Source organism: Leopardus geoffroyi, chromosome C1 (assembly GCF_018350155.1).
Source record: "Leopardus geoffroyi isolate Oge1 chromosome C1, O.geoffroyi_Oge1_pat1.0, whole genome shotgun sequence".
In the NCBI taxonomy this organism is placed as follows: domain Eukaryota; kingdom Metazoa; phylum Chordata; class Mammalia; order Carnivora; family Felidae; genus Leopardus; species Leopardus geoffroyi.
In genome coordinates, this window is record NC_059328.1 from 104,217,587 (window position 1) to 104,240,394 (window position 22,808).

At 39.5% G+C, this 22,808-nt stretch overlaps 1 protein-coding gene across 2 annotated transcripts in view; it reads right to left on the reverse strand.

Moving 5' to 3' along the window:
• The window catches only part of RNF115 (ring finger protein 115), an 84,144-nt gene that overhangs the window by 60,978 nt on the left and 358 nt on the right, over nucleotides 1–22,808 (reverse strand). The gene's annotated exons all lie outside the window — the stretch shown is intronic.

Below are 22,808 nucleotides of genomic sequence, written 5' to 3' on the forward strand. Positions count from 1 at the left end.
ACTTTTTGGAATTCATAAGCTTGTCATCCTCTAATTATCAAAGTAAAAAATGTACACTTGTCTCTTGCATACTTCAGTAGTCTGTTCTTAGAACAAAGGTCTGTTCTTAGAAAATTATCTTTCATTCTTTTGGAAGCCTGAATACTCCAGTATAACATTCTAAAGATGTTATAGTTCAGTTTCTAGATTTTCTTTTTAAAGGCCTGATAGCACTCGACTTATACTACCGTTTTTCTTCTCGAGTGACTCTAGTCACATTTCCTGACTCCCAGCTACACCAAGGTGCCACTCCTTCACTCTAAGGACTAAAACGTTGTGGGGCACCTGGGTGGCTCAGTCGGTTGAGTGTCCCACTTGATTTCGGCTCTGGTCATGATCCCCTCTCGCATTGGGCTCTACACTAAGCATAGAGTCTGCTTAAAATTCTCTCTCTCTCTCTCTCTCTCTCTCTCTCTCTCTCTCCCTCTGCCCCCTGCCTTGCTTACACACTCTCTCTCTAAAATAAAAAATATAAAAAACAACAAAAAGAAAAAATAATAAAATAAAGACTCAAAGATTGTAACAATTATTTCAAACTAATCTGGAGACATGATGTTGATGGAGGGTGGAGATGCATGAAATAAGATCAGCTTGACTTAATAATTATTAAAGCTGGGTACATGTGGGCTTCTTATACTATTATTTTATACTAGTATACTTCTTTTACTATTATTGATATGTTTAAAATTTTCCAAGATAAAGTTTTTTAATTATATCAGTCTGAGAAACATAGGTCAGGAAAATGGTAACCAAACCATGTACTAAACTGTGACCCAAAGTAAAAGTAGATTAGAAATAATCTATTAGCTAGAACAAACAATCCTAAACTTTGTATGGAACCAGAAAAGACCCCGAATAGCCAAAGCAATCTTGAAAAAGAAAACCAAAGCAGGAGGCATCACAATCCCAGACTTCAATATGTATTACAAAGCTGTAATCATCAAGATAGTATGATACTAGCACAAAAACAGACCCTCAGATGGAACAGAATAGAGAGCAAAGAAATTGACCCACAAACGTATGGCCAACTAATCTTTGACAAAGCAGGAAAGAATATCCAACGGAATAAAGACAGTCTCTTCAGCAAATGGTACTGGGAAAACTGGACACCAACATGCAGAAAAATGAACCTGGACCGCTTTCTTACACCATACACAAAAATAAACTCAAAATGGATGAAAGACCTAAATGTAAGACAGGAAGCCATCAAAATCCTTGAGGAGAAAGCAGGCAAAAACCTCTCTGACCTCAGCCACAGCAACTTCTTACTCAACACATCTCTGGAGACAAAGGAAACCAAAGCAAAAATGAACTATTGGGACCTCATCAAGATAAAAACCTTCTGCACAGCAAAGGAAACATTCAGCAAAACTAAAAGGCAACCAATGGGAGCGCCTGGGTGGCTCAGTCGGTTAAGCCTCCGACTTCAGATCAGGTCATGATCTCATGGTTCGTGGGTTCAAGCACTGTGTCTGGCTCTGTGCTGACAGCTCAGAGCGTGGAGCCTGCTTCGGATTCTGTGTCTCTCTCTCTCTCTCTCTCTCTCTCTCTCTGCCCCTCCCCCACTCGCACTGTCTCTTTCTCTCTCTCTCAAAAACATAAACATTAAAAACAATTTTTAAGGCAACCAATGGAATGGGAGAAGATATTTGCAAATGACATATCAAATAAAGGGTTACTATCCAATATCTATAAAAAATTTATCAAAATCAACACCCAAAAAACAAATTATCCAGTAAGAAATGGGCAAAAAACATGAATAGGCAGTTTTCCAAAGAAGACATCCAGATGGCTAACAGACACATGAAAAAATGCTCAATCTCACTCATCATCAGGGAAATACAAATCAAAACCACAATGAGATACCACCTCACACCTGTCAGAATGGCTAAAATTAACAACTCAGGCAACAAAAGATGTTGGCAAGGATGTGGAGAAAGAGGATCTCTTTTGCACTGCTGGTGGGAATGCAAACTGGTGCAGCCACTGTGGAAAACAGTATGGAGGTTCCTCAAAAAGTTAAAAATAGAACTACCCTACAACCCAGCAATTGCACTACTGTGTATATAACGAAGGGATACAGGCGTGCTGTTTCAAAGGGGCACATGCACCCCAATGTTTATAGCAGTGCTACTGACAATAGCCAAAGTATGGAAAGAGCCCAAATGTCCATCAACAAATGTATGGATAAAGAAGACATGGTATATATATACGATGGAGTATTATTTGGCAATCAAAAAGAATGAAATCACAACATAGATGGAACTAGAGGGTATTATGCTAAGCGAAATAAGTCAGAGAAAGGCAAATATTGTATGACTTCATGCATATGTGGAATTTAAGATACAAAACAGATGAACTTAAGGGAAGGGAAACAAAAATAATATAAAAACAGGGAGGGGGACAAAACATAAGAGACTCATATACAGAGAACTGAGGGTTGCTGGTAAGGCTGTGGGTGGGGGGATGGGCTAAATAGGTAAGGGGCATTAAGGAAAACATTTTGTTGGGATGAGCACTGAGTGCTACACATAGGGGATGAATCACTGGAATCTACTCCTGAAATCATTATTACACTATATGCTAACTTGGATGTAAATTTAAAATAATTAATTTTTAAAAATAAAATAAGATAAAATTGGAACAAAAAACAAGAAATAATCTATTAGGCTGGAAAATTACAGGAGAAGAGTACTTATGTTTCCGAAACACCTATGATTTCTCTTAACCAATCTGTGAGGTGAATATTATTTTTATTTTACAGATAAAAACATGAAATAAGCTGTCTGTAGCAGATCTGACTTTCCAAAGACAGTCCCAACAAAATCTCCCAATGCACATCATACTTTTCTGCAACGTGACCTTCTATTCCACCCCGTTTGAATTGGGGGGGGGGGGGGGCTTTGGGGCTTCTTTGACAGAATATTGGGCCAGTTCCAGAGAAAGCCATTAACTGCCTAACAGCTCCGGGGCAGCCACATACGTCCAGGCTACTCTGCTGGAGAGAGAGGTTATGTGGAGAATACAGAGACATCAGACAAGAATTGGACTGTAAAAGGAAAACAACAGCTTGGACGTCCAGCCCAGGAGAGCCTTTGGATGGCTCCATCATAAGGCACTATCTGAACACAACTACATGAAAGATCCCAAGTGAGAACTGACCAGCTGAACTATGTAAATCCACAGAAACATGAGAGATAATAAATTAGTGTGCTTAAGACACTAAATTCTGGGTGATTTGTTAGCCAGTAATAGAAAGCCTGAACACTGCCCAAGTGTTAAAAAAGAGCTGTGAATCCTGGTCTTTCTCTTATGTTCTTTTCATTACACATTGATTAACAATAACTATGCTTTTAGAGAAAGGAATAGAAACTATAATTTCCTGAGGACTGGATGGAAAAGTTTATAGCAAGGCCAAATGAGGCACTGGGAATTTCAGCAGCCATTCAGCCCCCTCCCTCTCTTATAGGGGAGCATTATCCTGATAAACACACAATCCAAGGTCTGAAACCCTCAACCTTACAAACTCAGAAATCTAACTTAACAGACCAAGAGATCTGTCTCTTAGGAAAAAATTCACATAAGACAAATTCAGAGGCCATATACATAAAACCTGAAATGCCAACTTACTTAATTTCAATGACAAGAGAGTTATCAAGTGGCCCATTTACTTTTACTATCAACAGTCTTTCTCAATAAGCAAGTCAGCCTGAAAAGCCTCATGGCACAGAGGAAGGAGTTAAAATCAGAGACCTAAATTTCAATCTCCGGGCTCTACTAATTAGATATACGGTCTTGCGGAAGTCACATTACCTTTCTGAGACTCAATTTCCTCGTGTAAAATGGAGAGGCTTGCTTCACTGCTATATATTAGAAAGATTAAGATGTCTGCAAAATACCTAATTCAGTGACTGGCACATTAGATAGCAGACATTTAATAAATATAGCTATTATAATTATTAGAGATTATAATCTTGTGCTAAATAAGGAGAGAATCAGAGCACTAAGACGAGTGGATATATAGCTTGTGCCATCATGCTACAATAGCCTAATATACCCATCACCACTCTGAGCATAAACCAGATCCTCAAAATCAAGGACCTGGGATTCCCCTCCCCTTGGGCAGTACCAGGAAAAGCACAGCTGATGTTTGCCTCTGACTTTCCTTTCTACCCTTTCACTGCTGACCTCCAATTCCCATACCTTCTTCTAAGAGACACACTGTTTCGGGGCGCCTGGGTGGCGCAGTTGGTTAAGCGTCCGACTTCAGCCAGGTCACGATCTCGCGGTCCGTGAGTTCGAGCCCCGCGTCAGGCTCTGGGCTGATGGCTCAGAGCCTGGAGCCTGTTTCCGATTCTGTGTCTCCCTCTCTCTCTGCCCCTCCCCCGTTCATGCTCTGTCTCTCTCTGTCCCAAAAATAAATAAAAACATTGAAAAAGAAAAAAAAAAATAAATAACAGCCAACCCCTTCTCCAGCTGGCTGGAGAGACAGCGTTCCTGGCCACGGGAAGGGTCTGATTTTAAAAAAAAGAGACACACTGTTTCTCCTGACAGACTACATAATACAATTACTTGTCTATGTTGTTTTCTTAGTTACAATCACAGTTTAGTCTTGCTCTATAATGAGATTACGAGTGCTTATTTTAAGTGCTTATCTCTTGGGTCACTTCTAAAGATGGTTACTTTACATTTTAATTTTCCTAATTTGTTTTTCAGAAGTAATCTTAACTCTAATTTGGAGGAATACCGTGAATTAAGGTAAATTTGTAAAAGGTTCAAACGGGAATCAAACACAGTCTCTCTCTACCTCTATACTCCCTTGGCCTTAGTATCATCCTGATATATTCATATACTCAGAGAGTTTTGAATTTTAAGTATAAGGGGTTTATGTTGGAAGAAAAGAGGAGGGGTAATGATGCCTGGGTGGCTGAGTTGGTTGAGTGTCCAACTCTTGACTTTGGCTCAGGTCATGATCCCAAGGCTGTGGGACTGAGCTCCACACCAGGCTCCACCCTGAGCGTGGAGCCTGCTTAAGATTCTTTGTCTCTTCCCCTTGCCCCCTCCCTTGCTTGCACATGCACACTCTCTCTATAAAATTAAATTAAATTAAAACAAAACAAAGCAAAAGGAAGGGGAAGCCAAGGTAATGATAAGCGTCCACTATACATCTGACACTATGGAAATCTCTCTCCTCTGCTTCAACATTAATACATCAAATCATCACACAAACCCCACCAACCAAAATACTGCCAGCCTATATAGTTCCCACAGTCACAAAGTTTTATTAAAAAAAGTTCATTAGGTCATTTCTATCTTTTCATCTATAAAAGAGAAGTATAACAAACCTAATTACCCAGAATCATTGGAAATAGGAACCCAATGGTTTGTACCAAACTAAGCTGCTTTCTCCCTAGGGTCCAAAAGTTTATTGTATAAAACCCAAGTGAAGATACTCAGTAGCAGGTACACTTGAATAAACTGCTTCAGATGTTCCACTGCCTGTTCCATCTAAAAATACTCACAAGCAGAAATATTTTTCACCATTAATAGTCTGAACCAGGAACAACTCCCTAAGCATAGCTTAGCCCTGAGGCTTACCCACTTAGAAGAACAGCCCAAGAGTGCACAAAGCACTTGAATACTGAATAGAAAAGGAAAGGGTGGTTTTAATTCAACATTTTCTTTTCCTTCTTGTATTTCAAGGGATCAATTACCAAAAAAATGTGAGGTTTTGGCAGGACAATGAGCTACAAGCCAAGACTTATTTATATTAAATCCCATCTTGAATTTTATGCAAATTAGTATCTAATATTTATTCAGAACATGAAATAGGAAGCCTTTCTATTTATTTTCTAATTCCCACAGCTTTGCTCTTCTACATGATCACTATCAGCATAGCATCTACTAAGTGGGTTTTGTTAAATTTTATCTAAAACAGAAGCCTATTTTCTGTCTTGTCTAACAGAATCAAAACATAAGATCACAATATTTAGTCATATCCTCTTGTTCATATTCTCTTTCAGTAGCACCTAGCAAATCTATTCAGAAACTCCTAACTCGAAGGATTAGGAACACAAACTGAAACACAGCATAGCTCCTAGGCCAGACCCACCACACCCAGAATTTCATGCCAGCTCACATCTACAGGTAAAAGACACTGCTTTTTTTCTAGAGACCTTATCCATAAATCCCTTATGATTATTTCTTTTCAAACCAAGGTACACTTCCTCCCTTTTCAAAAGCGTCAAGTGTACCCTAAAACAAAGACAACAGGGGCACCTTGGTGGTTCAGTCAGTTAAGCATCTGATTTCCACTCAGGTCATGACCTTGCAGTTCATGGGTTCAAGCCCCACGTTGGGCTCTGTGCTGACAGCTCAGAGCCTAGAGCCTGGAGCCTGCTTCGGATTCTGTGTCTGCCTCTCTGCCTTCCTCTCTCAAAAAATGAATAAACATTAAAAAAAAAACACACACACACAGGGGCGCCTGGGTGGCTTAGTAGCTTGAGCATCGACTTCGGCTCAGGTCATGATCTCATGGTTTGTGAGTTCGAGCCCCGTGTCGGGCTCTGTGCTGACAGCTTGGAGCCTGGAGCCTGCTTTGGATTCTGTGTCTCCCTCTCTCTCTCTGCCCCTCCCCCACTCATGCTGCCTCTCTCTGTCTCAAAAATAAGTAAGTATTAAAAAAATTTTAACAAAACACACACACACAGACAATAGAACTTGGGGTTCTGTTTCCAATCCCATCATTACCTTCATGGTCTTCGTAAGACCTGTTTCTCCATTTGTAAAACTAGAGCACAAATGCTGTCCTCATTGACTTGTCTCCCCCACCTCTCCTTCAGGAAAACAAGAAAGTTTCACTCGTTCATGTGGCCAACGACTCATTTAAAAAAAAGATGAAAGTATTTTGAAGCATTTTGAGCATTTTGAACTCCAAAAATCTTAAATGATTGTTCCCTTCATTATTAGAAAGAAAACCAGTACAAAAAAAAAAAAAAAAAAAAAGAAAAGAAAAAAGAAACAAAGAGAAAGAAAAAGAAAACAAGAAAACATCAGGCTACAGTTTTACAGTTTTAGTATTATACAAAGATACCTATACAATTTAAATACTGTTTGAAGAGCTGTAATCCAGTTCCAGGCCAATAAAAGTGCTTTGACTTATGGTCTTACTCCCTAACAACAGTAACATACACAACTTTCACCATTTTGTTCTTTCATTCCAGGCCATGACTGAACATTGACATTATCGGGGACTCCAAACAGGAGTGATACGTATAATCAACCAACCTTCTTTAGTGCATTGTATAACAAGGCAGAAAATCAGGTCACAGAACAAAATGTTACTTAATAAAAGCTTGATCAGATGAACAAGAAGCCAAATTTTCTAAGAAAAAAACAGACTAAACTACAAAAATTACCAGAGGAAAAGTTAAGTTCATAAAACACAATATAACCACAATAGATTTAGTTATAATGTTCTTTGCTCACACTAAAGGCAGCAAGAACAACCCAGTGGCATAGATATAAAATGGTAAATGACCCAAAAAGTTTGTCTTTAGCTCTGATGTGTACCACCAGTTTGGAGGACGTTTATCTTCCTGCATTCAGCTTAGGCTGATAGAATCTTCTTACATAAACTGACAACATTTATTCTCCCAGAAAATACATTTGAAGCTCTACATTCCAAGCATGGTTCAGAAATAAAAGCATGCTTAGTAGAGAAAGAAAAATAACTTGGGATTAAAAACTACTGAAATGATGTACAAAGTGTATGTTCTAATGAAATCACACTTAGGGAAGTAAAGGCCCATAAAACAAACTTCTCTGAATATACTAATATTTGGTTACTTAGCCTCAAAATAAGAACTGAGCAATATTTCAGAAGAGCCTCAGTGGTTAAAAGCAGTGAATCTGAAGCTTAAACAAAACTGGACTAGAAGCACAAAGAAACAAACCAACTGTGTGATGTTGGGCAAGTCACACTTCATCAATAAAATAGTATCTAGAACATAACATTTTCAACAAATTGTAGATTCTAATAAATTCCTCTCAGCAATTTTAACGTGGAACATTTCCCAAACCATGCAGTCTATAAAGTCTATAAAGAAAAAGAAAAAGAAAAAACATCTGGAAAAGACTGGATTAAATAATATTATTAAGTGTGTTGCTTCACTGAATGATTTTTCAGAACCATTAATATGCCACTCTGTGTCAGAAAAGGGGAAATGGAGGAATGGAGACAAGACGATGATTCAGTATGTAGCATTTTACCAGGATTCTGAATGCACGGTTAAGTCTCCAGGCACACGGTTTTGAGAAACACTGACTTAGACTGATTTCCAGATTTTGAGATTCCATAAAGCAGTTCAATTTTAAAACTGAAAAGAACTCACACCCAGGACTGTCAACTTTTCTATTTTGCCAAGTAAAATCATTTTTAAAAAATCATCAGCTACTATCACTGTCATTTCATTTTAAAAGTATCAATTTAGGGGCGCCTGGGTGGCTCAGTCGGGTAAGTGTCCCACTTCAGCTCAGGTCATGGTCTCATGGTTCGTGAGTTCAAGCCCTGTGTCGGGCTCTGTGCTGACAGCTAGGAGCCTGGAGCCTGCTTCAGATTCTGTGTCTCCCTCTCTCTCTGCCCCTACCCCACTCATGCTCTGTCTCTCTCAAAAATAAACATTTAGAAAATTAAAAAAATAAATAAAACTATCAATTTAAAACTAAAAATATAGGAATAAAGATTTATAATTTTTAATTTAACATTTATTTATTTTTGAGAGACAGAGAGAGAGAGATAGAGCACAGTAGAGGAGGGGCAGGGAGAGAGGGAGACACAGAAACCAAAGTAGGCTCCCAGCTCTGAGCTGTCAGCACAGAGCCCAACACGGGGCTCCAACCCACAAACTGCGAGATAATGACCTGAGCTGAAGTCGGACGCTTAACCACTGAGCCATCCAGGCACCCCAGGAATAAAGATTTAGATTACATTTTTAAAAAAAAATTTTTTTAACGTTTATTTATTTTTGAGACAGAGAGAGACAGAGCATGAACGGGGGAGGGTCAGAGAGAGGGAGACACAGAATCCGAAACAGGCTCCAGGCTCTGAGGTATCAGCACAGAGCCCGACGCGGAGCTCGAACTCACGGACCGCGAGATCATGACCTGAGCCATTTAACCGACTGAGCCACCCAGGCGCCCCTAGATTACATTTTTAAAAGATTTTAGATTACATTAAATAAGAGACTTTTAAATAAAATAATTTAGCACTGCCCTCCTTTCTACCATGTACCCACAAAGCAATCCCAGAACCTCTGATGCAGACCTCTTTATCAAAATATAATAGTGAAGACACTCCATCAATGAGATAAGAGAACTTTACAAATATGATTAATTTACTACAGGAAATATCCTAGGACAAGAAATATCACATACAAACTGGTTGATAAAAGTAGTCATTGACCTTTAGAAAGTAAAAAAATAATGAGTTAGCTGAAGAACTTTAAAAATAAAAGAAACAAAGGCGCCTGGGTGTCTCAGTCGGTTAAGCGGCCGACTTCGGCTCAGGTCATGATCTCGCAGTTTGTGAGTTCAAGCCCCGCATTGGGCTCCATGCTGACAGCTCAGAGCCTGGAACCTGCCTCAGATTCTGTATTTCTCCTCTCTGCCCCTCCCATGCTCATGCTCTGTCTCTCTCTGTCTCTCAATAATAAATAAACATTAAAAAAAATTCTTTTTTTTTTTTTTTTTAATTTTTTTTTTTTTTCAACGTTTATTTATTTTTGGGACAGATAGAGACAGAGCATGAACGGGGGAGGGGCAGAGAGAGAGGGAGACACAGAATCGGAAACAGGCTCCAGGCTCCGAGCCATCAACCCAGAGCCTGAGGCGGGGCTTGAACTCACAGACGGCGAGATCGTGACCTGGCTGAAGTCGGACGCTTAACCGACTGCGCCACCCAGGCGCCCCAAAAAATTCTTTTTAATAAAAGAAACAAAGAAAGATTTTATAAAATAGTCCTAATAAAGAAATTATCCCGGGCCAAATTTACCTGTCACTGAATCAAAAGTCTTCAAAAAGGTTTTACTTTATTCAATCAACATTACCAGCATTAAGATGTGTTCTGTTTCATTTAACAAAGAAAAATCTTGGCATTGCTTTATATTATGATGTCCTCAATCCTAACATTTTCAAGATTGTTCATTATCATAAAACAAGAGAAAATAGCTTATAGCTTACAAAGGAGATTCAATTCAGAAGTAAAATCTTTATCCCAGTAAGAATAATTCAGTGGATATCACATGATCTAAGTGGAAAAATTACAGAACAAAATTCCTTCACACAAAATCCCAGAATACCCAAAAGCTCAAATCACTAAACCACAGAGAGGAATAAACACAACTGCTTCATTTTACAAGCAAAGAATTTAAGGCTCTTGAAAGATTCAGTAATTTGTTTAAAGGTTAAAATAAAACTTTTTTCCCCCACAGTGCTATAATATTTTTTACACATAATAAGTTAAACCACTTATAGAAAGGTCTGATAACAGTTGTAAAAGGAGAACTAATGAATGGTTAGTTCTATAGTTTACACCAGTTTGTTTATTCTGAAAACCCTATCCTTTTAAACAGATCTCAGACCTAAAATGGGCAAAAACACATTTGCTCTAATCTTAAGATATCTATCTACCTTATTTTAATCTTTAAACATAAAGTCAAAGGGAGGAGGAAATATTTAAATCCTAATTCCACTACTCACTTATCCCAACATTTTATGAATTTCCTTACTTCTGGACACAGTCTTCCTAGTACAGCTCCAAAAATATAGTAGGCACCAATGAATAGTTCTTGAATGAATGCAAATAGAGTACTGCCATTACTGCATGATATAGTGCCTATATATTTTGATGTTATTATCAAACACAAACCAATTTCTAAGTGATATTCTTCACAGAATATACGTGTAGTCTCAAAGAAAACATCCAAACTCGGGGCGCCTCAGCAGGTTAAGCATCGACTTCAGCTCAGGTTATGATCTCACGGTTCGTGGGTTCAAGCCCCGTGTCAGGCTTTGTGCTGACAGCTCGGAGCCTGGAGCCTTCTTCAGATTCTGTGTCTCCCTCTCTCTCTGCCCTTCCCCCACTTGTGCTCTGTCTCTGTTTCTCAAAAATAAATAAACATTAAAACAAAAAAAATTTTTTGAAAATATCCAGACTCAATTACACTCAGGAAGAGAATCAGACATACTTCCCTTTTATTTTATAGCAATAGTGTTACAGGATGATAAACCTATCTATTGGACTTATTAAAAACCATGGGAACTCTCAATCTGCTCATCTTTTATTTTTTAAGATTTTTTTTTTTAAGTTTATTTATTTTGAGACAGAGAGCATGTAGGGAAGGGGCAGACAGAGAGGGAGAGACAGAACCCCAAGCAGGCTCCGCATAGACAGTGAGGAGCCCAATGCAGGGCTCGAACTTACCAATCATGAAATCGTGACCTGACCTGAAATCAAGAGTCAGATGCTTAACCGACTGAGCCACCCAGGCACCCCTTAAGATTTAATTTTTAAATAGTCTCTACATCCAACGTGAGGCTCAAACCCACAACCCCGAGATCAAGAGTCACACACTCCACCAAGTGATCCAGACACCCCTCAATCTGCTTATCTTATACTGACCGTATGTTAAAAAGAATGCCAGTATAATCTTAAAACAAGTCTCCCTCATTGAATCAGCACCTACACTTGGCGCAAAATAACCAGTAATTTTAGTGATTGGTAAGGTTGAAAAATTTAGGGAATTCAACACTTTTATGATTCTCACTTACAAACATTACCTTCGACCACTTTTTAACCTAAAACATGCAAATTAAAACTAGCAGTGAAAATTAATTTGCTGAATTTTCTATTTACATGTTATTAAACAAAAAGTAATTGTACCATTATGGTTTTCACACTACATCAACAATCAAAATTAACCACAATTTTTTCAAACCAACAGGCTTAAGGTACAAAATTTCTATTCCTCAAACTAACTTATCTTAACTAGGAATACTAATGCCTCTAAACATTCAACAGTGACCATAACAAGATCAGAACATAACAGCTGACATTATAGATGAAAATCAGAGAACCAATCAGCTTAATAACTTTGAGAATAAAGTACCTCACACTACCACTTAAATCACAGAAGATTCACTAGAAGCAGCTAAATTCCATTCAACAAATTCCATGACAAATAATTACTAAAGGGCATCTGGTGGCTCAATGAGTTAGGCATCTGAACCTTGATGTGGACTCAGGTCATGACCTCAGAGAGCAGCATCCAGCCCCAAATCAGGCTCTGTGCTGACAGTACATAGCCTGCTTGGGATTCTCTCTCTCCGTCTGTCTCTGCCCCTTCCCCACTTGTGCTTGCTCACACACACTCTCTCTCAAAATAAATAAATAAACCTTAAAAAAAGGCCAATCAGCTATTCATATGTATGGTAGGTAACTATGGGAAGTTCTTCTGTTTATAAGCTGTCAGACATAAAAACAAAGCTGCATTCAAAAAACCAAGAGGCTCAACTCTGCCCTCCCCCTAACTAATGGTAAGTAGTCCGTTAGACCGCTGCTTTGAGTCAAACTTTTATTCATTAGTTGACACGTCTGTGCTCTGTTTTAGGGTATTTTATGAACATTAGTATCCCCATGATTTTCAACATGTACACAAAAGCAGAGAGTAGTAAAAAGAAAAGGCCTACAATTACAATTCCTTCATTCAACAAATACTTATTGAATGAATACTACGCACCAGGCACTGTTCTAACCGCTGATGAACAAGGAAGCAGCAATATTAACAGTGGTGAGGAAAAGAGAAATCTAAAGGTATAAATGAAGAATTGTCTAAAAGTAAACCAAATCTAAAGGACAAACTCTGAATCTTTCAACATGTAGAAAATATTGCACTAACATAGGAAAGTATAAGCAAAAGAAAAGTAGAGTAAGTGATAAAATGGGAAAATGTTTTCCTGTATGACTAGAAGGCATCCCAATGAGGAGAATACAATCATCTAGGGGACATTTCGAATATCTATTGAAGTGTTTCAGCTGTCAGAGCAATTTAAAAAATGCTACTGACATTTAATGGATAAGAGGCAGGAAAACATAGGAAACTGCAGCACAAATATTTTTATTCTCAAACTTCACATGGATAGTTAAGGAGATTAAAAAAACATCTTTAGGAAAGCCTAGGTCCTACCTCCATTCTATATATAAACACCAAGTCTTTCTGCATAATTTTAATATGCATTAAATGTCCAGAAAAACAACAACTGAGTAAAAACAGAGAAAGATATACTTTATTTGGGCCTTTTCTAAGAATTGCTCACCATTCTGGTGGTTTGCATATCATGGTATTAAAGTTGCGAATACTCTTGGGGCACCTGAGTGGCTCAGTTGGTTAAGCGTCCGACTTTGGCTCAGGTCATGATCTCACAGTTCTTGAGTTCCAGCCCTGATGGGGCTCTGTGCTGACAGCTCAGGGCCTGGAGACTGCTTTAGATTCTTTGTCTTCCTCTCTCTTTGCCCCTCCCCTGCTTGCTCGTGCTCTCTCTCTCTCTCTCAAATATAAACGTTAAAAAAATTAAAGTTGCAAATATTTTTAAAAATTTTTAACGTTTATTTATTTTTGAGAGACAGAGAATGAGTGGGAGAGGGGCAGAGAGAGAGGGAGACACAGAATTCGAAGCAGGCTCCAGGCTTTGAACCGTCAGTAGAGAGCTCCATGCGGGCCTCAAACCCACCAACCATGAGATCATGACCTGGGCCCAAGTCAGAAGATCAACCAACTGAGCCACCCAGGTGCCCCACAAATATTCTTTTAACAGTCTACTCAGGTAGTTGTTAGGTCTACGTTTGGTGCCAACATCCAGTATATTATACATACCTTCATTATGGACAGCTGAGTACTTACATACTGAAATATGTATCATTTTATCATGAATTGTTTTCTTTTTATTTATCCTTTATCTTACAATAAGAGAATTATTTTATCTTTTTAAAAACTGTATGTGTAGGAAATTGTACTATATGAATTTCATTTCATTAAAGAGAGCATTTCAAAATATTTATTATCAAAAGAGGGCACCGAGTCTGATAGGTTTGAGAACCACGAGGCTAGAAGATCAGCATCACTGTAGGATACCTGCAGATCTCAGTTAACCCAGAAAGAGGTAGAAAAGGGCATGTAACTATGAAATGTTCTCTTTATTTTGAGAATATATATTCGAAGCATGGTGAAAAGTAAACATAATGGAATCTTTATTGGAAGATGGTTCTCTAGGTCTAGACAACATCAAAGTGAGTGACAAAGAGGTGAATACAGGATACACTGTCTATAAGAACTTCTCTGTGACACTTGCTGAAATTGTCAAGGAGAGAGATGACCCACCTTAACAGATTTTCAAGGAAAACAAAACTAACTGGCCTATTCGGAAAAAGAGGCTGCACAATCTACTTAACATGCAAGAAAAGTATGCTCGGTTTAAATCATGAGAACCAATTCATTTTTTTTTTAATGTTTATATATTTATTTATTTTGAGAGAGAGCACTTGCACATGCATGCGAACACACTCAGAGAAGGGGCAGAGAGAGAAAGAGGGAGACAGAGAATCTCAAGTAGGCTCCATGCTCATAGTGCAGAGCCCCACATGGGGCTCTATCTCATGAACCTGAAGATCATGACTTGAGCTGAAATCAAGAGTCAGAGGAGGGGTGGGCCTGGGTGGCTTAGTTAAGCATCTGACTTTGGCTCAGGTCATGATCTCATGGTGAGTTCAAGCCCCATGTCAGGCTCTGTGCTGTCAGGGCAGAGCCTGCTTCAGATTGTCTCTCTCCCTCTCTCTCTCTGCCCCTCCATCCGCACACAATTTCTCCCTCTCTCTGTCTCTCTCAAAAATAAATGAATAAACTTAAAAAAAAAAAAAAAAAAAAAGGAGTCAGACGCTTAACTGACTGAGACACCCAGGCGCCCCCAGAGCCAATTCACTTCTATTTGATATACATGCACCTGCAGACCTCTAAGAAATTCTGACTTGCTAACAGCTGAACTTAAAAAAAAAGGATTTAAAAATCTTTCAGAATCTAACCTAAACTTCTGCAAGTGAAACTGTGAGAAGAACTACCCAAAATGTTTCTACTAAGGGGCACATGAGTGGCTCAGTTGGATAATCGTCAGATTCTTGACTTTGGTTCAGGTCATGATCCCAGAGTCATGGGATCAAGCCCCCACCCACACTCCCATCAGCTCTGCACTGAATGCTCAGAGCCTGCTTGGGATTCTCTCTCTCTCCTCTCTCTCTCCCCCTCCCCTGCTCAGGCAAGCTCTCTCCCAAAATAAACATATTTTTTAAAAAACATTTAGGGGCGCCTGGGTGGCGCAGTCGGTTAAGCGTCCGACTTCAGCCAGGTCACGATCTCGCGGTCCGTAAGTTCGAGCCCCGCGTCGGGCTCTGGGCTGATGGCTCAGAGCCTGGAGCCTGTTTCCAATTCTGTGTCTCCCTCTCTCTCTGCCCCTCCCCCGTTCATGCTCTGTCTCTCTCTGTCCCAAAAATAAATAAACGTTGAAAAAAAAAAAATTTAAAAAACATTTAACTATGGTAGGGCCCTATTTCTCCACGAATAACTATTGCTCATTCCTACACTACCTTTCAATCCAAGACTACATACCTCCATTTCTCTGAATGCTCAGGCTTCCAAGAGGCACATACCAATATTATTTTACAGTCGTATATATGAAGGTAAACTGAGAGGGTCTGATGTTTCAGCTGTGGTCAGCTGAGTGAATTAGTATCAGAACAAGGATTGATAATTCAATTCACCCTCTCTGCCAAGAGTTTAAAGACACTAAAAGTTTAGGGGCACCTGTATGTCTCAATCAGTTGAGTGTCCGACTCTTGGTGTTGGCTCAGGTCATGATCTCACGGTTTAGTGAGTTCAAGCCCCACATCAGGCTCTGCTCTGGCATCATGGAACCTGCTTGGGATTCGATCCCTTTTCCTCTCTGCCCCTCCCCCACTCACACTGTCTCAGTCTCTCTCAAAAAAAAAGACACTAGACGTTTAAACACAAAATCTCCTGAGCTCATAAAACTTCTAAGAGAGCTGTAAGAGAATGAGAGAAATTAAAACTTGAATGATGGTAAGATGAGCTATAAAGAACCTAAAAGTTAGGCTTGTTGTCTGCTTTTTGCTTTGTTTTCAAACTGGAATTTCCAGGTGTCTTACTAAGTTACAAGTCGTGTTACTACCTCAATTAATTCCCAACTGACAAAAAAATGTGGATACTTTTCTTTTAGAAGTTACCCTACAGTGTGTAACTTGAGAGGAGTAATCCAATTCCTCTGGTCTCAGTAACCACAAGGAGAGAAAGTGACCCCAACAGATACAGCTATAATGGAACAGCAGTCACTAACTGCTGTCCTAAATAATCCCTGTCATCAGGGCTTTGGCTAAAATTATATGGTCTCAATTATCTTACTGAAAATTCTCATCAGGATCCTAAAATTAGGGAGAAAAAAAGCCACATCAGAACAAAACCGTAAGCACCATGGACACAAGAAGACAATCTCTTTATCCTTCTACACCATGGTTCTTCAACCTCCACTCTCTTGCCATTTTGGGCCCAATAATTCTTTGTTGTAGGGAGCTGTCCTGTGCACAGCATGTTAGCAGCATCCCAAGCCTCTATCCACTAGATGCCAGGAAGAACTCTCCCCCTCTCTGCAATTGTGACAACCAAAAATGTCAATAGACACTGCCAAATGTTCTCCTGGGAGGCAAAACTGCTCCCAGTTGAGAACCACTGCTTTACACTGTCTCCTTTATTGCTCATTATTAAACTGTGAAGAGATTAAAAAGAAGTCAGCATGGAACGCCTGGACGGCTCAGTAGGTTAAGCGTCAGACACTTGATTTCAGCTCAGGTCATGATCTCACTGATTGGTTTGTGAGTTGGAGCCTCACCTCTGGCCTGCACTGACAGCATGGAGCCTGCTTAGAATTCTCTCCCTCTCTCTCCCCGTCTCTCACATGGGCTCTGGCACATACTCTCTCTCAAAATAAATAAATCAACTTAAGAAAAAGAGAAAGAAGTCAGCAGTCACAGGCTTATTCTTAGACCCCTTCTAATTTGAGTACATATAAAGAATTAGAAGCAATCCACACCTTCTTTCCTCTTCAAAGTAATATGACTATAGCATTTTCTCCCTGAGTGTACATAAAGGTCATAAAAAGCCAAGTAAACATAAAGAAACACAAAGTATTAGAATCCAGTTGGTACTTCCCAAAAAAGTACAAGGGATTTTATCTGCAGTAAGTTTAATATTTTTGTTTTTCCTCATACTGAAAAAAATCCCAAGATTTCCCCAATATATACATGCCTACATATCAGTAAAATTTCAAGGCCAGAACTAGCCTTCTACTTATAAGAATACGTATTTCTTATTTCTAGATCCTGGCAGGGACTATATTTACTGACACTGTATACTGAAACTTCACATGGTAGTATCTTATAGCACTAGCACCTTTTTGATAAAGACCTCAGAACACTAAAGCCACTACTTTTAAAATATTGGGTATTCAACTTATCATTCAAGCAATATTTATAAGCAACTGCTACATAGTACTAGATAATCAAGCAGACTTTTTAGCTGGTGAGTCACCAATAGCAGAATCCAAGATATCTAGTAATTAAAACTTCACAGGGTACCTGGGTGGCTCAGTCAGTTGAGCAACGACTCTTGATTTCAGTTCAGGTCACAATCTCATGGTTCACAGGATGGAGCCCCCAGTGGGGCTCTGTGCTGACAGCACAGAGCCTGCTTTGGATTCTCTCCCCACCTCTCTCTGCCCCTCCCCCCATGTGCACGTGCATATGCACACATGATCTCAAAATAAATACTTAGAAATAAAATAAAATAAAATAAAATAAAATAAAATAAAATAAAATAAAATAAATAAATATAACCTCTCAGGGGCATCTGGGTGGCTCAGCTGGTTAACTGTCTGACTCTTGATTTCAGCTCAAGTCATGATCTCATGGTTCATGGGTTCAAGCCCTGCGTAGGGCTCCACACTGACAGCAGGGAGCCTGCTTGGGATTCTCTCTCTCCCTCTCTGACCCTTCGCCAATCTCTCTCAAAAATAAATAAACTTATAAAAATAAAAAAATAAAAATAAAACCTCTCCGGCCCAGCTCATATCACTAAATTCCTTCCCAAAGTTCAGTAACACTACTAACATTACATGGACACTGCTCTGGGATCTTTGTATGAATCATGCAACTTAAATAGCAAAGTCAGTAGGCTTAGAGTTTTAAGAGTCACAAAATCTTTAAGAAATGTACTTTAAAAAAAATTTTTTTAATTAAAACAAGAACTGTACTCTTTAGCTACTCTTATTATGGAGTGGTTAGAAAGTTTTCCTGTATTAGAGTTATTATAAGCACACCACAACGATAATCCCTCGTATAGTACCTGGTAAAGAACCAAAGAAGGTAACATTACTTATTGACAAGAATGACATTTTATTAGAGCAAAGGTGATATAATAAGGAGATGTGAGAGAAGCCTGTTAGTTCCTTCGGGCAGAGTCTCAGAGGGAATACACTGGCAGTCCTTAATTAGACTGGTCTCTTTCTGGATTTGGATACTCTGATCTCCATAAAACACTTAAGAAACACCCTCATTTCATCAATACCAAAAGGAGTTTACTCTGCATATGATTTCTCTCACCTGTTTAATGAAAACCCTACCAGATTCCATCTCAGGTAATATTGTCTGGCCTTGATTTAAAAGAGGGGCAGGGTAATGTGCGGATGGAATGACACCTTTACATTCCATGACACAGCCCTATATGGTACTACTCAGTCATCCCTCAATGTAGCATAGTATCCCCATTAGTCTCGGCTTCATGTTGTCTCTCGATAGGACATCAGGTGAGGTAGAAGCTTCTGCTGTGCCTTGAAAATAATTTTAAATTACCCAAAAATACACAATGCCACTTACCCAATCATATGTAAACTTGAAACCTTAAAGGCTTTAAACCATATAATCAAATTCTCTTATTTTAAAATCCAAATTTCACTGAAATTATTTTCACTGTAAACAGGGAAATACTTTTCAGTAAGAGAAGTTCCTAAATCCATAGTCACTTCTAGAATAGAGACTCTTTGATGAAGTCTAACGATAACAGTACCATTGAATATATTTTCATTCTAAAATTCTCTTTTTTTATTTCTCATTTCTTTGTATCTTTTTTCTAAACGAATCTTCTCTTATCTGGGAGTATCCAAACCAAAGACACACAAAGCTAAAATGGATGGATCAGGGTTAGCAGTAAGACGTGTTATTTCACCAAATTTATTCAACTAAATTTGGCTTAACCTATAGAGCATTAGGCATTCTCCAATCTCTCTCAGACGTTATCACCAAAATTATTTTTTTTAATACAGACATTAAAGTTAGCTGGGCTCATGAATCTTTCATAGTAGTAGATCTGACAAGAAAAACAATAAACAAAAACCTAAGGGGAGTTTCAGGGCTAAACCGTTTGGGTAAGCTATTGCTATTACCTGCACACACTTCCAAATGAATCGAAGTTCTGTACCCTAGGGGCACCTGGGTGGTTCTGTCGGTTAAGCGTCCGACTTTGGCTCAGGTCATGATTTCACGGTCTGTGGATTCGAACCCCACGTCCGGTTCTGAGCTGTCAGCACAACTTCAGATTCTGTGTCTCTCTCTCTCTGTCCCTCCCCCAACTCATGCTATCTCTCTCTCAAAAATAAATAAATAAATGGGCGCCTGGGTGGCGCAGTCGGTTAAGCGTCCGACTTCAGCCAGGTCACAATCTCGCGGTCCGTGAGTTCGAGCCCCGCGTCGGGCTCTGGGCTGATGGCTCAGAGCCTGGAGCCTGTTTCCGATTCTGTGTCTCCCTCTCTCTCTGCCCCTCCCCCGTTCATGCTCTGTCTCTCTCTGTCCCAAAAAAAATAAATAAACGTTGAAAAAAAAAATTAATTAAAAAAAAATAAATAAATAAATAAGTATTAAAAAAATTATTTTAAAGAAATTCTATACCCTAGAAATTGGGGAAGGCAAAAGAAATGAGTTCCAAAACCTTGCAACTTAGTCCCACTGAACACCATTATGATTCTACAGGGTGAATAAATTGGCAAGAGATGAGGTGGTTCTGAAGCAGGCCTTCTTCCCACTGACTGGGTCAAGAAACCCACCTAGCACTAGCTCATTAAAAGCTGACAATAAAACTCAATAGTCCACTTCTAGTGTTCAGAAAGGACAGCACTCAGGGATGACTGTTCTTGTGATCCAACTAGCACAAGAGTAAGCACCCTTTTGAGATGCAAACTAAATCTAGACAAAGAAGAGCTTTATTCCAGAAAACCTGGCTCTGGATACCCTCAGAAAGACATCTGGTTTCCCATAACATTTGTCCAGTTCAAGAAACAATGCATGCCGACTGTACGCTAAGTACTTACAATGAAAGGAATCTCAAGTTTACATAAAAAAAATCACTTTTAAAAAACTTTTCAATGTTTTCCTATGTATATGGAAATCAGATTAGTGACTTACCAGTGTTTGAGTTGGTTTTTCAGTAGCAGAGTCAAGTTTGTGCTGAATCAGATACTTACTGACCTGATTGTTCTTACAACCAACATGTTCAAGGTGACAGTCTAGGGTTAAGGATATAGAAATGGCCAGGAAACAAGATGAAACTCGCTGGCTCATCTGTGAATCAAAACCATACCCCTGACTACACTGCACCTTTTTCTAAAAATGAATGACAACAATGATTTACTAAGCATTTCTTCCTTCTTCCTCAATTTACTCTTTTCTACTGCAGTCCAGCTACTCTCCTCAATCTGAATTCTACCAATCCGTCAAAACTCAATCTAAATGCAATCTCAACTGTCGCTTCTTCCCTGACTTCACATCACCAACGCTCCCGTATTCCCCTTCTCACTGAATTCTAAACCACGAACTATCCATCCTCATTCACCTATGTTGTTACTTTTTTCCATGTTTGTCTGGTCTTTCCAACAAAACTGTGAGGTCCTTAAGGGCAGGAACCATGTATTCCTTGGTACTGCCCCAAGGACTTTCAGCTGAGAAACTAATATGTACACCGGAAGTATTCAGTTATATTTAATTGTATTGGGTTTCAACTTACAAATCGGGTACGACAGATAATAAATGAGACTAAAAAGGCATCAAACTAAGACTTAAAAAAACACCTACTGAGTCTTTCAAACGATCTCTTTTCAAGAGCACGAAGTGGGGACTTGAGAAGAGAAGAAATTGTGGCAAGTTAGACTGTTTTCTCATTTTTAAAGGCAAACAGCAAACAGCACTTAAACATTGGAAGACCCCAATGTTCAACAAGGCATCACATTCAGCCTGTCACTGGTCACACATACCGGCTGAATCCCAGGCTCCCTCTCTGTGGTTAAGAGAGATTTCTGGAGGCTCTGGTGTCTGCTGGCAAAAAGAGAAAAAACAAAAACAAAAAACAAAAACAAGCAAAAAAGAAAAAAAAAACAAGGCATCTGCTCTTCTTAGCACTGAAATATGGCAAAAAGTGTGCACACACATACACAACCCAATCAGCAAGCAAAAGTGAAATACCACATAGATGCAACTATGACCCTGGAGTTATAGGGGGTGGGGCAAAAACAGGAAAGAAAACGCCATAGAAGCCTGAAAAGTGCGAACTTTTAGGTGAAAAGGCTAAATACCCTTTAGGCCCTTAATACCCTTAATTCACTAGACTTCATTTGTTTCTAAGAAATAAGACAAGCAGACATACTTTAGCAGGCTTTCTCACAGACTGCATCGGAGACACTATACACAGGGAGGTGAGTCCTGATGTAGCCACCCTGTCTTAAGGCTGAACCTGGATACTGCCAAGGAAAAGAACGACCGTAACTGATTCTAAAGATGGTTGGCCAAGGGCAGAATTACCATTCATCCCTGTGGGTCCCCTTGCAGTAGCTTATAACCCAACCCAAAAGAGCTGGGTTTGAAGGGTTGTAGCCGGCTGGCCTGCTGCAGAAGCACATTCTTTACAACCACAGCACTACCTCTCTAGAGGCTAACAGACAGTCTGGCAGAAAACTGGTGAAAACCAATTTTATGTCAAAGGATGCAGTCCCCAGCATTCTGTCCTGGATCTTTTTATTAAGTAAATAGGCAGGATTGGAGAAGGGGACAAGTAAGGGAGGTGATGCTATAAGACACGGGCAACAGGACAACCAAAATAACCAAGCTGCAACAATATGTCCTGCCTTCTTCCCAAAGCCATTCCCTTCAATAGTGACAGGGAGCACAGGCCGTCTGCAAGTCATTAGCACACTTGTTTTCACTTTCACAAGAACCTTGGAAACCAATGAAGAGCAAAATCCCCCTCACCTCCCCAGAGCTACCTTCCAACCCTCTTTTTCTCTCTGTGCTTGCATCCTTCCTTCCCTAGGGACAACCGAATAGGGACAATCCTCAGCAATCCGCTATTTGGCTCCACTGGAGAAGGGGGAGGGGGTGATCTGGTTAAAAGTGGAAAAGGCCACAGAGGTAGATGAGAAACAACCGCAGAAAGAGTACCGAGAGGGGGAAAGAGAGGTCATCGTGGGAAGGAGACAAGGTGAAAAAGAGGGAAAGAAAATTGAAGGAAGAGTTGTCAGAGAACTTGCTAAGACAGACAAAAAGACGGAGGGGA